The sequence below is a fragment of the Dasypus novemcinctus genome, chromosome 11 (genome assembly GCF_030445035.2).
Source record: "Dasypus novemcinctus isolate mDasNov1 chromosome 11, mDasNov1.1.hap2, whole genome shotgun sequence".
In the NCBI taxonomy this organism is placed as follows: Eukaryota; Metazoa; Chordata; class Mammalia; order Cingulata; family Dasypodidae; genus Dasypus; species Dasypus novemcinctus.
The window spans coordinates 16,163,204-16,179,760 of record NC_080683.1 but is presented as its reverse complement, the minus strand read 5'-3'; positions in this window follow the sequence as shown (position 1 = coordinate 16,179,760).

Below are 16,557 nucleotides of genomic sequence, written 5' to 3'. Positions count from 1 at the left end.
CATGTTTTAGCTCATTTAATCCTCACACCAATCCCTATGATTACCTGATTTGGTTTCCTTTTCTAAGGTATGGAAACAGAGGCCCGGAGAGGTTAAGTCCATGCCCAAGGTCACGCAGCAGAGCCAGGATTGGAGCTCTAGCGTCTGACTCCAGAGTCTGTGCACTCGACCACCGAATACTCAGGGAGACCTGAAGAAGCAGGATGGGGAAAGGGACAGCCTAACAGGCCCACTTCAGAGAGAGGGAGAAGGCAGGGGCAGGGGAAGTGCCTTGGAAGCAGCAGGCGGCCAGGCCGTGCTAGATGACCTTGATGGACATGGCCAGGGCGAGGCTGAGTTCCCACGGGAGGCAGGGATTATCAGGGAGGGCATCCCAGCCAGGGCCCTAGCAACCACTCTTGTTTAGGCTGCCTGTGCTGGGCCAGCTGGTTGGCAGGGCGAGGCGGAGCCGGAGCTGAGAGGCCCTCGGATGCCGAGCTGCTGACTCCAACCTCCAGATTAGTCCAGAAACCCCACCTCCTTGGCCAGGCTGGGTCCCACTGCCTAGAGTCAAGGCCTTGGCCCTTCCCCACTCTACCTGGTCATCTACACATCCGTTGGTTGCTCAGCCACTCCACAAATGCTCATTGCACGCGACTGCACGGTGGCAGGGTTCTGTAGTCAGAATGCTGGGTTTGAATCCTGACACCTCCTTGTTATGTGACCTTGCATGAGCTATTCAACAGCTCCATGCCTCAGTTTCCTCTCTATAAATGAAGATCACGATAGCATTAATCTTATAAGGGTGTTGTGTGGATTGAATGAGCTAATGCCTTTAGGCTGCCTGGCCCATAGTATGTGCTCAATTAAAAGAGCTACCTGGCTCTTTGCGGAAATGAGTAACAGCAATGATGCACTTGAGCCTCATCTACCTAATCTGGAGTAATGATGATACAATGAATACGACTTTGCCTCTTGTGGAATTTTCAGTCTATTGGAGGAGACTGGACAGAAGCATAACTACAAAACTAAGGTATAAAGGAGTTAACTGTGCCTGACAGTGGGGCACCAAACAATCTCCGGTCAAATTGAAAACGAAGCCCCTGGTAATGGCTTTAGGTAGTGTTCCTCCTCTCTCTGCTTCAGGGCTACGCAAAGGGCTGTGGGCTGACGACCCTCCTACAAAAGGGCTGGCACACCACGAGGGGGGCTTGATGGCTGGGGACCAAGGCCCGTGTGGCAGGAAAGAAGAGAGGCGAGGAGGGAGGGATGAGCAGCCGGTACTTAGCAGAATACATGGAAAAGTAAGTTTTTCTCCCACTCCGGAGCTTCTTCCAGCAACTGTCCCTGGGGCGAGTGGCCTCCCAGCACCAGCCTTCTCTCTGCAGGCACACTGGTGAGTGGAGGGCCGCTTTGCTCTTTTTTGCAGCTTGCCTGTAAAGATGTACTTGCAAGAAGCTTCACAGCACAGTTTGGTAAGTTTTGGAAAGACTGGCTTAGAGAACTCCTTTGGAATCAACAACTCTTGATTCAAATCTTGGCTCTGACGGAGTTTAAGTGAACTTGGGCAAGATATACAACTTCTCGAAGCTCCAAGCCTTAGCTTTCCTATACTTAGAAGGGGGATGATAATGATCGAGTTTTTATAAAGATTAGCAATAATTGATGGCCAGTGCCAGGTGCCCAATACTAGGAAATAATAATAATGGGGGGGTATGCTGAGACATTTACACACATACATGGTGACGTGAGAACAATCACAAAGAAGGTTTCCACAAATACAAAGGCTTCCAGAACAGTGGGCAGTACGACAAGAAGGAGCTTTTCAGCTCAGCCAGAGGAAGAATCTGGGGAGGAAGGAATTGCTCCTGTAGGTAGTAAGCTCCCTGTCCCCAAAAGTCAGCAAGCGGTGCCCGAGAGCTTCCATCAGGGAGTCTGCACCAGGAGGGACGATGAATGATATGAGATGACTCCTAGGCTCTTGCAGCTCTGGGCCCTGTGAACCATTCTGATGCCAAAAGGTAACTTTCCGGGAAGAATTGACAAGTTCTTGGATGGATCTGGGGCACATCAGCTTTGGAGAATAATCCCTTGTTGGGCTGACAGCAGGTGCCACTAAGTCAAGGGTTGGCAGGGCCGGCATTTACTGGAACCTCAGCTACGTGGACTCTCGGGCAACTGTCACATGTGCTGCCATCAGGCCCAGCGTGCTGCGTCCCACGGCCCGGGGGCACCTGACTGGGGGCACTAAGGCTTTGCGGACACCCGTCTGGCCTTGAACACATAGGAGCTTCAACAAATCTTTGTGGAATTCCCATCTGGATCACAAAACTACCTGAAAAAAAAAAATTCCATGGAATTCTGAACTAAAGTTGGTGGCTAGGGGCATGTGAGACAGAAATGCGTTCAAATCCCAGCTCTGCATTCTCTTAGAGGTATAACTTTATGTGCATTACATAGTTTTCCTATGCCTCGTTGTCCCTGATTGCAAAATAGGGCCTTCCTTGAAGGATTAAGTGAAACAATGTCTGTAAAGCAACTAGCACAGGGCTTGGTACCTAATAATAAAAATAATCTAAATTCATCATATTTCTCTTTCAATGTAGCCAGGTGTTGGATTCAATGGATTGTATTTGCAAATGAATTTTGTATTCTCTGCTGTCATTACTGAAGTTGAGACAGTTTTATCGAGGAGATTTTTCTTTAGGAGGGGAGTTCTGAATTGGGGTTGAAAAAGAAAATGGGCTCTCATTAAGTCAGTACTTCTATTTGGAGCACCTACTGTATACCAGGCACAGTTTTAGGCTGGGGGATGAAGCAGTATACAAGGCAGACCAAAATCCCTGCTCTCAAGGAGCTTACATTCCTGTGCATCGTCCTGAGGGCCAAAGCCTCCGGGAAGGGGTCTGTGTGAATTTCCTAGCTGCCAAAACAAATACCGAACATGTGTTGGCTTAACAGCAGGAATTTAATGGCGCGTGTTTTCCTGAGCTAGAAGGACTGCTTCCCGCCCCGGGTGGGTGTCTTCTGGATGGCTGGCAATCTTTGGGGTTCCTTGGCTTTTCCATCACACGGTGGCATCTTCTTCACTCTCTTTCGGGTTCCGTTGGCGTCCAGCTTCTGACTGCTCCCGTAGCTTCTCTCCTGTGCCCAATGTGCTTTGCGTACAAGGACTTCAGGCTGGCGGGGTGGAGGCCCGCCCTCATTCAGTCCGGGCACTTTAACTAGGTTCACCTTCAGAGGTCCGTTTACAAAGGGGTTCACCCCCACAGGACCACGGGTTGGGACCTGAACCCACTTTTGGTAGGGGGACCTGAGTCCGTCGCCAACGGGGTCCTTCTCAGGAAAGAACGGCCTGGCTAGTACAGTCGGCCACACTTTGCTGGCCCCGGGGGCACCTGCTCTGCGTCTGACCTGCGAGACTCCCCTGGGTGAGGAGCCGGCACCGCCAGGCAAAGGCTCCAGGCAAACGCCAAGCACCCACACCCCCTTTGCTCTCTGTCCAGGCCCCAAATGGGGCGTTCAGAGATGGTGCGCCAGGAGCCCTCGGCCGTCTGTGTAAGGCGAGGGCTGGGAAGGGCCGACCCTGCTTCCCATGGGCCCCCTCTGTTTGGCAACCCTGACTCGCGAGCCTCTGGGCTGTCTCTCCCTTCAGACAGGCCTCCCCGTGACAGGGGCCCTGTGGCCCCACCAGACCGGGGGCTCCTTCCTCTCTGCTCTTCTTCCAGGCCTCCAGGGATCAGGGGCAGCCTCGTTCTGGCTGGGGTGACCCCCGCCACCTGAGGACTGGGCTGCCTTGAACCCAGCTCCCCGACAGCAGGCCAGGACTCTGTCCTCAGTCTCCCAATTGCTGCCCTTTATCTTCTGTCGAGCTCCACCGCCAGCTCCGTCCTCTGTTTAGTCACAAAGCTGTCAGGAGACCAGGCTGTCAAGCCAACTGCTTCTCTGTCTCAGGAGAAAGGGCAGCGTAAGGGCTGATATTTTATATCTCGCCCCTCCTTGGGAGCTGTGAGGCAAGCGAGGTGTTTTCTTTTCGGAAGCCCTTGCTGTTTAGCTACAGATTAGTTCTAGTCCATTTACTCACCGAGTCCTCGGGCCAAACGCTGCTGCCACAACAGCACATCTCCCTTGCAGAAGCAATGTCTCATATCGACAGTGAGACTGACCCAAAACCGCCCCTGCTGGCAGGCCCGGAGCCCCCCAGATCCCAGAGAGCTCTCGAAGTCCAGCTCCATCGCCCCCACCTACCTCCACTGCCTGCCTCTGGGCACCCAGAACAAGCCGGCAGCCTGCCTCTCTGTCTCTCTGCTGCTGCCCATTCTGTGACAGCAGAGCCGCAGGCACAGAACCTCCGCAGCTGCTCACTGCTCTCCTGCTAGACTTGAGGACGTGTCCTGTCTCTCCCCTCTGACTGGGGCTCCTGGGGCAGGGCTGTCTCCCCCCTCAGACTGGGGCTCCTGGGGCAGGGCTGTGTCTCCCCCCTCAGACTAGGGCTCCTGAGGGCTGGGCTGTGTCTCCTCAGACTGGGGCTTCTGGGGCAGGGCTGTGTCTCCCCTCTCAGACTGGGGCTCCTGGGGCAGGGCTGTGTCTCCCCCCTCTGACTGGGGCTCCTGGGGCAGGGCTGTGTCTCCCCCCTCAGGCTGGGGCTCCTGGGGCAGGGCTGTGTCTCCCCCCTCAGGCCGGGGCTCCTGGGGCAGGGCTGTGTCTCCCCCCTCAGACTGGGGCTCCTGGGGCAGGGCTGTGTCTCCCCCCTCAGACTGGGGCTCCTGGGGCAGGGCTGTGTCTCCGTCCTCAGACTGGGGCTCCTGGGGCACGGCTGTGTCTCCCCCCTCAGACTGGGGCTCCTGGGGCACGGCTGTGTCTCCCCCTCTGACTGGGGCTCCTGGGGCAGGGCTGTGCCTCCCCCCTCTGACTGGGGCTCCTGGGGCAGGGCTGTGCCTCCCCCCTCTGACTGGGGCTCCTGGGGCAGGGCTGTGCCTCCCCCCTCAGACTGGGGCTCCTGGGGCAGGGCTGTGCCTCCCCCCTCTGACTGGGGCTCCTGGGGCAGGGCTGTGCCTCCCCCCTCTGACTGGGGCTCCTGGGGCAGGGCTGTGTCTCCCCCTCTGACTGGGGCTCCTGGGGCAGGGCTGTGCCTCCCTCCTCTGACTGGGGCTCCTGGGGCAGGGCTGTGTCTCCCCCTCTGACTGGGGCTCCTGGGGCAGGGCTGTGCCTCCCCCCTCAGACGGGGGCTCCTGGGACAGGGCCCCCACCCCCACCCCAGCCCAGGGTCTCCCTTCCTCACCTCTGCCCGGCACAGAGCTGGTTCCGCCAGAGCCTGCCAGGTACCCAGGCTCCCTGCTCCAGGCTCCAGGCTCATTTGCAAACAAAGACCAGATCTGCTGTCAGTGGGAGCAGATGTTAAAGATAACCCCACTTGGCCCTTTAGGAATTAGTCTAAAATACACGATTGTATTTCAGGAGCCTTAAGGGTGTTTCTGAAACCTTGGGGCCCAAGACAGTTATAACACATGTCCATTTTAGACCTTGGAAAATAGGGCGCTATAATTGGAAAAGTTAGCACAGCTCTAAGTACAGGGCGCCGGTCTCTTTACATCTCAAATACCAGGTATTTAGGTGGCTTTCTTGGAACCTGGCATTAGGGACACGTGTGAAGGGCCTGGCTCATTTCTGAGGAGCGAGTGGGGGCGGCAGGCGAGGGCGCTCCGGCAGGGCGGGCAGCGGCACCTCCGCGCCCAGCTCTGGTGCCCCTGCTGCCCCAGCACGCGGACCCCAGACCCATCTCCCTTCTACCTCACCTCTTTTGACAGGGGCTTTCCACGGTCCCAGGAGCACTTGGCAGACTCAGGGCTGGCATGTGTGCCCTGAGGAATGCCAGGCCCTGGCCTTTCCTCCGGAGGTGGAAAATACGCCCCTGTTGTCTGCCAGAGCCGCAGAGCATGGCGGCTGTGCCTGCGGGAGCCGGTGCCAGACTGTCTGGGTTCAAATCTTACCATTCCCACTCAGGCAAGTTACCTCACCTCTCTGGGCCTCAATTTCCTCAACTATAAAATGGGATGAAAGTTATAATACCTGCCTCCTGGGATCGCTGAGATGATTAATGCAATACTTCACATAAAGCCTCTCACACAGTGCCCGGCAAATGGTAAGGATGCAATAGATGTTAGCTACTATAATTATATTTTTTAAGAGCTAAAAATATTTCCAAAGCGATCCCTCATTAGAGGGATGCCATAGATGTCTATTGATGTGGTGCAACATCACTGCTCCAGCTCCTGCCATCACAGTTGCATTCCAACTAATGGGAAGAGGAAAAGAGAAAAGGAAGGATATCTTCCTTCCTATCCCACTGGCCAGTACCTAATCACAAGCCACATGTAACTGCAAGGGAAGCTGGAAAATGTCATCCTTGCTGGAGAGCATTTATCCATCTAAAACTTCATTACGTAGAAGAGGAGGAGAATAGATATAATAGATGAAAGGAAAAATTGATGGTCTTGGCCACAGGAAGCAAATGACCAGCCCCAGGCCATTCTATTTGCCAATTTTGCAAGTTAGGAGAGACTATATTCCTGATGTCAGAAACAGAGATTTTTTTTTTTTAAAGATTTATTTATTTATTTAATTTCCCCCCCTCCCCTGGTTGTCTGTTCTTGGTGTCTATTTGCTGCGTCTTGTCTCTTTTGTCCGCTTCTGTTGTCGTCAGCGGCATGGGAAGTGTGGGCGGCGCCATTCCTGGGCAGGCTGCTCTTTCTTTTCACGCTGGGCGGCTCTCCTCACGGGCGCACTCCTTGCGCGTGGGGCTGCCCCACGCGGGGGACACCCTTGCATGGCAGGGCACTCCTTGCGCGCATCAGCGCTGCGCATGGCCAGCTCCACACGGGTCAAGGAGGCCCGGGGTTTGAACTGCGGACCTCCCATATGGTAGACGGACGCCCTAACCACTGGGCCAAAGTCCGTTTCCCAGAAACAGAGATTTTAAAAACAACCCCTAACTGTGGCTCATGATATAAGAAGGGGCCCCAGTCAGTGACAGCCCGGGCTGTGCACCATCAGATGCCAGCCAACTGCCTGGGGAGCCAGCAGAAAGAAGCACCATTTCTTACAGGTTCTAGCAACTTCACTGCCCGGGAGCAGCTGCTGAGCAGCTCTCGGACCTGGCGGAGGAGGGTCCACAGAGGGACCGCCCGTGGTTACTAAGACCCACCTGTCTACACTGCCGGTGCCCCGGGGCTGGGAGGGAGGAGCCCTGCGCCCCAGAGGCCAAGGTCATGAATGGGGAGCCCCGGGAATTCCTGGCTTCCGAGAACACCTCTCAGCACCCTCCATCACCACCACCCCACCACGGCTATCCCACAGCCCGGACCAGCCGGCTGTGAACGCCGCGGCTCCGTGCAAAGCCATCTCTGGCTGCTGAGTGAAGCTGGCCTGCCAGATGCCCGCCATGCCCGCCCCCGGGGGCTTCTCCTGCCTCAACTCCACTGCCCAAGACCTGAGTCTCTCACTGCACCCCGAGGCCTCCGTGCCAGCTGCATTATTACTTCGTGGCATGCCACTGGCTTTACCCTCCTTGCTGGGAGGCTCTGTGCTCCAGTAGCAGGCACTCTGTCCCCTACAGGGTCTAGGGATAGAGGGCAGAGAGGAGCTTCTTATACGAAAGAGAGTGCATCACCGCAGAGAGAGGTGCACGTGGCACATCCTGCCCCGGGGGTGGGACGCTCAGGTGTGCACCTAGGCAGCCCCGAATCGGGACCCGGCGAAAGCCTCCAGCCAGCAAAGAGCAGACACAGTGCGCAGCTCAAGGATGGGCCTCACACCGCCAACAGCAAACGGGCGCCTCTGCAAATGCCGGAGGGTGGATTGACTCAGAACAAGGATCCAGCAGGAGAAAGCACACTCGGATTCGCCTCGCTGGAGGGGGCCCTGTCTAAGAATGTCTGGTCCAAGTAGCAGGCCACCTGGGGAGGGAGAAGGTGGTTTCTCAGGAACACTGATTAGGAGCCAGTCAGGGGCCCTAGGACTTTGGGACAGAGGAGCAGACACTCAGCAAGACCTCACCCTTGCTCTCCTGCAGACCTTCTCGACATATCATTGTTCCTCTAATACCTAAGAAGTAAAGCAGGACCAAGATGCCCACGGAGAGCAGGGTGGAAGGTATGCGTGCTGTCCACAAAAAGAAATAAGCATGGAGATATGTTCCGCCTTCCAAATAATCGAAGAAAGGCAAACACAAACAAGTTAGCACTTAGAGCAAGTGCATTACTTTTTTTTAAAGATTTATTTCATTTATTTATTCCCCCACCCTCATTGTTTGGGCTCGCTGTCTGCTCTCTGTGTCCATTCACTGTGTGCTCTGTGTCTGTTCGTCTTCCCTTTAGGAGGCACTGGGAACCGAACCTGGGACCTCCTATGTAGGAACGAGGCGCTCGATTGCTCAAGCCACCTCCACTCCCTGCTTTGCTGTCTCTCTCATTGTGTTTCCTCTTTGTTTCTCTTGTTGCATCAGCTTGCTGTGCTAGCCCATTGTGCCAGCTTGCTGTCTTGCTCATCTTCTCCAGGAGGCACCAGGAACCAAACCCTGGTACACCCATGTGGTAGGTGAGCTCAATTGCTTGAGCCACATCTGCTTCCCGGCATTACTTTTTTTAAAAGATTTATTTTTATTTATTTGTCTCCCTTTCCCCACCCCTCACCCGCAGTTGTCTGTCCAGTTGTGTGTTCTGTGTCCCCTTGTATTCTTATCAGTGACTCTGGGAATCTGTGTCTTGTTTTCTTGCGTTATCTTGCTGCATCAGCTCTCCACGTGTGTGCGGTGCCATTCCTGGGCAGGCTGCACTTGATTCGCTCTGGGAGGCTCTCCTTACGGGGTACACTCCTTGCGCATGGGGCTCCCCTGTGTGGCAGGGCACTCCTTGTGCGCATCAGCACTGTACGTGGGTCAGCTCATCACACGGGTCAAGGGGGCCCGGGGTTTGAACCTTGGACCTCCCATGTGGTAGGCAGATGCCCTATCCATTAGGCCAAATCCACTTCCCGATATTACTTTTTAGTATTTTTTTTAGCACAGTTCAGTACTGGGGCACCAGGATGGTCCACTCATGGCCAGCTTCCCCTTCTAGCATCCCTGCCTGCATGCCCCATAGCAGCTGATTGGACTAGGAGTGGACCCCTCAACAGCTGACTGGACCTGGGCTTATAGATTTCCAACCCATAGGCTGGGCTGATTCAATCAAATTCTTTCTCTTGAGAATGTGAACTCAGAGAAGGAGAAATGCTGGGCTGTGGGTTGTGGATTTGGGACCTATGTTCTCCAGGGGGTACTAATATGGTGGTGATGAGGCCGCGTTTGAAGTCGGGTAGACCTAGATTTGACCTGGGAAGACCGTGCATTTTTGAGCACTGCTATTTCTTCGTTTCCTCATCTATGGATAATAATGTGCATAGTAAGTCTTACTTCAGGGAGTGGTTCAAAATTAATGTATTCAATACAGACAACTGGAATTGAATCTGGGACAAAGTAAGACCTCAGAAAATGAGAGCATGCTCAGAGCCGATGGCTCTGCTAGGTCAAAAAAAAAGAAAGGGGAAAAAAAAAAAGATAGGGAGAAAGAGACCAGGGAGTGGGGAGATGGAGATGGGGCCAGGAGAGCAGAGACACTGAAACTAGGCAGGCCCTGGGAGCTGGAGGCAGCTGCCCCGGTTCCTGGTGACTTGGGGCTCCGGTTTCCATGAAGCTTGACTGTACTTGGCTCCCAGTGTGGGATGTATCCTTACATTAAACACTCCTTAATTTATTTTTGGAAAGCAGCTTGGCAAGCCACATCAAACAGCACCAAAAGAGCATTATCCACTGACCTGGACACTTATTTTCAGAAATAATTAATAAGAAGGAAAAAGCCACGTGCACAAAGATGTCCATGGCAGCCTCGTTTAGAGTCATGGAAAACTGGAAGCCATCAAACACCCATGGGTCAAGGACTAGAAATGAGAAGTATGCGAGTCCCTTGGATGGAATATTATACAGCCATTAAGAAGGTTAAATATGAAGACCGTGTTGCAACACAGAATGTTTATGAAATAATAAGTGAAAAAAAGCAGAACATAAAATTGTAGCAGACGATGATTACATTGGGAGAAAAAAAAATGTGTATGCATGTGGACATAGCTGGCTGGGATTGCCAAAAAAAATGTGGAAAACAAACTTATTCTTGGGCTGTCTTCCCTCCCAGGCTCTCAAGAGGGAGGGCTCCCCTTCCTAGTCCCCCCCAAGGCACCCTAACTCCGGGAAGGGGAAGGATGAAGGGCCTTTAGATTCTCCATCCCCACCCGCCCCTTTGCCAGCCCCCACCCCGCCTCTCTGGGGAGAGGATGCTCAGGGCTCTTGGGCTGCTGGTATTTTTAGCCAGGCTGCTTGCAGTGTCCTAGAGTAAAAATAGTTAGGGCACAGCTCTAACTTTGCTGCTTTCTAACCCTCACCCCCAACCCCACCCCCAGACCCCGGCGCCGCCAGGTCTTGGAGCCACAGCCTTCCGCTGCTTAACTCTGGCTGTAGCCCATCTCCTGAGACCTGCGTTGGCCAGGGAGGAAGGTTCTAGTCTCATACATCTCAGAGGCTTGGGGTGCATGGCGACCAAGCATTCCATCTGATGGATAAGGAAGCTGAGACCTGGCTAGGAGAAGGCACATGCCAGGAAGTGGGTGGCCACGTCATGCATTCCCACCCACACTCCTCCTTCCCAGCCTGCCCCTGCCCCTGCCCGCTGCTCACTGCTCCCACTTGCAGGAGGAGAAAGGTCCCCCGTGGTGGTCCCAGGGCTTCGGCACGGTGCGGTGGGGAGCACTGGACTCGGGATCACGAGATGTAAGTTCAACTCCTGGCCTATGACTTTGTGGGATTTGGGGCATGTCACTTTACACCCTGAACTGCGATTTCTATATCTGCAAAATGTCGGACAAGATCAGCTCCAATTGCTTTTCGAATCGATAAACGGCATCTTCACCTCTGTTTGCCACGTCTGCCCTGCCGTCCTCCCAGGACGAGCCCCATGCTGCAAATTCTCTCTTACCCAGGTGGACAGCCACCTCAAGGATTATCTGTGGTGGTCACTGCCTCTCAGGCATGCTTCCCCCAGTCCCCAGAATTCATTTGCACCCCTCCATCTGTTGGGGTACCTTCTCAAGGCACATACTCTAATTTTACCACCAGCTGAAGCCAAATCTAATTAGGGAGGTAAATCTGCCCACACTAATAAATCATGCAGTGCAGTTTAAAGCAAAATACAAGAGACTTGAAGAGAGCCAGCTTCTAGAAGCCTAATATTCCTTGCCATTCCTGCAGAGCATAAAGAGTTCTCCTGGAAAGAAACTACCGGAAGGTACCCACTGTCATCAGACTGTCCCAGTTCCATGTGCCTTCCACATGGCTCCCAATTCAGTTCACCTCCTGGACCTTGCCAGCTTCCCATAGCACCTGCCGTGCGTCGCCTTGTATCCGTGATCTAAACCCACAGATCTTATCTCCCACCAGCTCACAGCGCAACGGGAAGGGCTTCCGGTGAAAAGCCTCAAATCCTGGAGTCACGAGGGGGTTGCTGAGCCTGAGGGACTCTGTTGGCAAGAGAATCCCATCACCCTGCGCCCGACTGCTCGTTCTTCTGGAGCGTGTGTGTGTGTGTGTGTGTGTGTGTGTAGCCTGGGTTAAAACAAAAGAGTCCCATAACTCCCCTAAATGTTCCCAGCTCACACCCTCAGGAGTCCTTGATCACAAGGACAGCCCTTGAGCTCTTTCCAAGATTTCAAACACTTACCCCAAAATCCTACCTGTTCCCTGGTTCAGCCACAGCCACTAACTCAAATGTCAAATCCCTGGCCCTAGCTGGCGCGTTATGGGTGCAGTAACACTGGAAACGCGGATGAGCTCAGAGCCTCATTAATAAAATGAGGAAATGGATCAGGGCTTAATGAAAGCGCTGGATTTGGTAGACAAAACATGGAACCCAGGCAGGGACACTAATCCTGGAAGTCCTGGGGCTAAGGGGAGCGGAAGAACCCGATCAAGGACTCTGAACGATTCTGAGTCAGAACCCGGAGATCTTGGGGGCCGAGCCGGCTGGAGGGAGGCGTGGGCGTTGCGGGGAGACCTCAGACCACGTGGGAGACACGCTTCGTTGCCTGGAACGAGGGTGGAGCCGGGCGCTGGGTGGCCCGAGGGAAGCTCCCAGCTGTCGGTGACTCTTGCGGCGCTCCCCTCCTGGAGCTGAAGGCAGAGCCAAGCACTCTGCCTGGCCTTCTGACCGCCCTCTGACAGCCAGGCGTCCCCAGCCATGCCTATCTGTGTAGAGGCCCAGGAGGTGGCCCAGTAGTTACCGTGAACACTGGTGTTTTAATCCAGACCTTGTCCCTAACAAGGGCTGTTTCCATCGTTCTCTGCCTCAGTTTCCCCACCTGTAAAATGGGAATTGCTGGCCAGCTCTTGAGTTTCTTAGAAGCCCCCCTTGCTAACCGACCTTGGGCAAGTTGCTGGGCCTCTTGGAACCTGTCTCTTCTCCCTGTGAAATGGGGGTGGTCGTCTATACCCTGCCTTCCTCCCAGCTTGGGGGAGGGTCAAATGCCACAGTGGTTTGAGAATCAGTGGCTCCCCACAACCCCAGGGGAGCACCATGTTGACCAGGGACATCACAGACACCCCATCTGGGCCAGTCCCCGGGGCCACGAGGGAGCCTGAAGATGAGGCCTTCCCTGGGCCACCCTCTGCTCGGCTGGGAAGATGGAGATGCGCAGCGATGGAGGGTGAGCAGGGCACCTGTGAGCGTAAGGACGGGGGCCGGAGGGGCCGGGGACAGGGGCTAGTCCAGGAGGCTTCCTGGAAAAGGTGAAGAAGTGGAGGCTTTTAAAGCAAGCGCGGGAGGTGCCTGGTCGGGCGTGGCTCTGCTCCAGCCGCACCGCACCCGGCAGCCCCTTTGCCGGCGTTTTAGTTACAGCACAGCGTCTTATTGGATCTTGAAAACAACCCAGTTAAATCAATTATCATCTCTGCCCATTTACAGAGAGGTCCCCCAGCCGAGAAGGCACAGAGTGGGTCCCCAATCCGGGGCTGCCCCCCGAATCTGGCTCAAGACGCGGAGGGCGGCCCTCGCCGCATCCCCTAGATGTCTGCAGCCCTCCCCCTTTCTCTCCCCTCCCCACCACACCCTTCCCTCCCCCACTACCTGTCTGAAACACAAATGCAGATGGCTCCTTTTATGTCTCCCTGGATCAAAGGGTTGGCTTTGGAAGAAAGACTGATTGAAAGCCAACCAGAGCCCGGCTGCCACAAAGGACCTTTCCTGCCTGTCCTGCACGGCCGAGCCCCCCGCCCCATGTGGCCCGGCAGTGGGCGCCCGCACCTGACCGGCTCCTGGGCCTCCCCTCCACACACAGCGGGGCCAGGCGCCTGCATTTGCAGAGTGTTCCTCTTCTCTTTTGTTGGGCAATTTGTCTGGGAAACGTGCTGTCCCTGCTGGGTCACAGGCACTGTCATGTCTCAGAATAATGAGAGAGGGAGAAAGACAAAGAGAGCTTGGAAAGAATGACAGAAAAAGAGAAACAGGGGGACAGAGGGAATTGGGAAAAACAGACGCAGAGACCTAACAACAGACCAGCCGCAAGATGCAGAAGGGGAGAGGCTGGGGGGGGGACAGCTAGCAACAGGAAGAAAGAAGAGGGGAGAGGGAAAGGGGGGGGAGCTAGCAAGAGGACTAGAGAGAGGAGAGAGGAGAGGGAAGGACGAGGAGAGGACAGAAGAGCAAAATGGACCGCGAGGGCACCACTAGGGGCGGGGCCACAGGCTGGGGGACAGGAGGGGCTGCACACCCCCTTGGGCCCTCCTCACCGGGGAGACGCCAGGGCTCCTGGGTGGGGCTGCTGGGCCCCGATCACCCTCATTCCACACCCCGGCAGGTGCCGTCACCTTCTCTCTCGTCCCCCACGGCAGCCCCGGGGCCAGGTGGCCAGAGCGGAAGGCAGGAGGCTCAGGAGGAGAGCAGACCAGAGCAGGGCAGGGTGGGGGGCGCCTGGGCCCCCTCCCCTCGGGCAGCCAAGCCCACGACCCCCAGCCCCGTGCCGAGAGCCCCCTGGGCTGAAAGCCCCAACGGAGGGCGCAGAAGGTAGGACCACCAGGGCGAGCTCTCCCACTTGCCCCCTCCTTCTCACACGCACCCTTCAGGACCAGCCTCTGCGCTGACCCCCACCCACGCCGTGCCCAGCTCTTGAGCCGCGCTGCGGTGGAAGGGCCTGGATTCTCTGAAGCCGGGACACCTGCGTCCTCCCTTCCCACCCGCTGACTGGCCGGGTAACCCTGGACCTGTCGCTTCTTCTCTCTGAGCCTCAGTTTCCTCAACCGTGAAGTGGGATAGAGCCAACGAGGCAGCCTCCGGGGATGGCTGTGAGGGTTAGATCCGATATCTTGGCAGCCAGGTGCTGGGCACAGCGCCCGGCTCAGCGGAGAGCTCCGCAGCCGCGGTGGTGCTGACGCGTGGGGCGAGACTTCCTCCCTGCCTGACCCGCAGGGCCTTCGAGAAGCTTCAGGGGCCTAAAGGACGGAAGGGCGGCCCAGCCGGCGAGGCCCAGCCAGGCCCCGGCCCCCGCCAGCTCGGCTGTCACCGCCCCTGGGCGCGGCAGCCACAGCACGCGGGGGGGCCCAGGGTGCTTTAGGGGCCCACCAAGATGCTGTCTTTCTTTCAAAATCAGAAGGAAAGAAATGATCTTTTAGGTCAAAGAAAATGTTTTCGTATATAATATGAATATATCAGTCACTAGACCAATGCAGCCGTAAATGCAATTCTTGAATTTTTTTTTTGAATGGAGGAAGGGGCCTGCGGAGGTGAAAGTGCCTGTGGCCCAAGAGAGCCATGGTGCGGCCCTGCCGGCCGGCTCTGCTGGTCAGTGGGGAGCCGGACCAGTGTCGTGGTGGCCGTAGTGGACACGGCCCTGGCCGGGCGGGGGGGACATTGGGTCCAGGGCTCTCCTGGGCACGAGTGGGAGGAGGGAGGGGAAGGAAGGGGCAGGGGCAGGTGAAAGAGGAGACCCTCAGCCCTATCCTTGGCCGAGGAGCAGGACCAGCCCGCACTTCAGGATGCCTCTAATCCGAGGGACGGGCACATTCTCTGCCCTCGGAGAGCCCCGGTCTCAGGGGAGCCCCAACGCCTGTCCTCAGCAAGTCACTTGCCACAGGAGAGACAGAAGACAAAAACTTAAACCGAGCAAGCCGCTGGGGGAAATAACTTCAAAGGCCATCCTGTAAATAGTCGTGGGAAGACTGGGGAGCGCACCTTGGCTCGCTGGAGGAGCGAGGGAGGGCATCTCGACAGAGAGGGGGTCCCTGACTGACGGCAGGAGAGCCGGGCAGGACGGTGGGAGATCAGGGGGTGCTGGCTGGGAAGGGGCCAGAACGAACAGGGGGCTGGGTGCAGAGGAGTCTCGGTGTCCAGGCCGGGTCCACGCCTGTGGCCTGCACGGACCGTGGCTGCCCCTGAGGCATCACTGTCCAGAGCTGCTCAAGGACACAGGAGTCACCGCTCATGCGGTCAGGTAGCCGCACGCCCAGGTGCCCACCCCAGGCGAGGCGCCCTGCCGAATTAAATTACCGTATTGGAAATAGCAAAGTAAACACCAATAGGTAAAGTGCAAATTAAAGCCATTCCTCCCAGATACCTTATTTATAGACCTGAGCTCAGCGGCCGCGCCCTCCTGGGCAGGAGCCACCGGAGCAGAGCAGGGCACCTGCCCTGTGCCCGCCTGTGCCAGGACACTGGGCTGCTTTCTGGCCTGAGGCCTGCCCATCCCCAGTACCTGGGCTCCGGGAGGGGTGAGTCGGGGGTCATCCATGTGACCCAGGCTTTGTCAGGTCAGAGCCAGCCCAGGGGTGTGTGGGATCCAGGCCGCAGGGCCGGTGAAGGCCGAGCGTCTCCAGGTCATGTTGGCATGGGGAAGGGGTCTGTAAGGAGTGAGGGGATAGGGAGGTAGGGCAGAAATTGGCACAAGAGGTACAGGGGAGCTGAGATAAAAGCTAACAGCAGCTGCTATTCTAAATGCTTCCATGCGTTAGCTTGCGGCATCCTTACGATACCCCCATTTTACAGAGGGACACACTGAGGCATGCAGTGGGTGCATAACTGTACTGCTACTCAGGCAGTCTTTCCCCAGAGTCTGTTCTTTTAATACGCACCATGTCACCTGGCCAGGGGCTCCTCCGAGGGAGCCAGAAGGCAGGCTCAGTTGCCCTGTGCCTGCCTGCCTGGCACTTTCTTGGTCTCTAGTGGTTTCCCACCAACCTCTGTGCCAGCCCTCACGAGCCTCCCGCTGTCAGGCAGAGGGACCAGCTCGACGAGGCCCCCTCAGGCCCTGGGAGCACGGACGCCCACCCCCTACTCAGCCTTCTCCAGCCCTGACCCCCCTGCCCCGCGGCTCAGGCAAGGCCGCGGGAGAGGGCGCCCGTCCACGCGCATCCAGCCCGTCTGGGATGGAGCCCGACCTTGGCCTCGTTGGCGTGGCCTCTAACCACGGAGCGCGAGGCCACGGATGGTTAGCCACAGGTTTGTTAGC